The sequence below is a fragment of the Nematolebias whitei genome, chromosome 18, assembly GCF_014905685.2.
Source record: "Nematolebias whitei isolate Nwh7 chromosome 18, NemWhi1, whole genome shotgun sequence".
Lineage (NCBI taxonomy): Eukaryota > Metazoa > Chordata > Actinopteri > Cyprinodontiformes > Rivulidae > Nematolebias > Nematolebias whitei.
Genome location: NC_056515.1, coordinates 16709068 through 16709284, shown reverse-complemented (window position 1 = coordinate 16709284; position 217 = coordinate 16709068). Strand labels below are relative to the sequence as shown.

Genomic DNA, 217 nt, shown 5'->3' with positions numbered 1-217 from the left:
GTCCTTCAGCAGTATTCAGCAGTACAACTGTAGTCCTTCAGAGGTACAATAGTAGTCCTTCAGCAGTACTACAGTCGTACTACAGTAGTCCTTCAGCAGTACTACAGTCATACTACAGTAGTCCTTCAGCAATACTACAGTAGTCCTTCAGCAGTACTACAGTTGTATTACAGTAGTCCTTCAACAATACTACAGTAGTCCTTCAGCAGTACTACTG

The 217-nt window shown here is 42.4% G+C and overlaps 1 protein-coding gene across 1 annotated transcript in view; it reads right to left on the bottom strand.

Annotated features, from left to right (window-relative positions):
- Positions 1-217, bottom strand: part of apc (APC regulator of WNT signaling pathway) — a 26248-nt gene that overhangs the window by 25464 nt on the left and 567 nt on the right. The gene's annotated exons all lie outside the window — the stretch shown is intronic.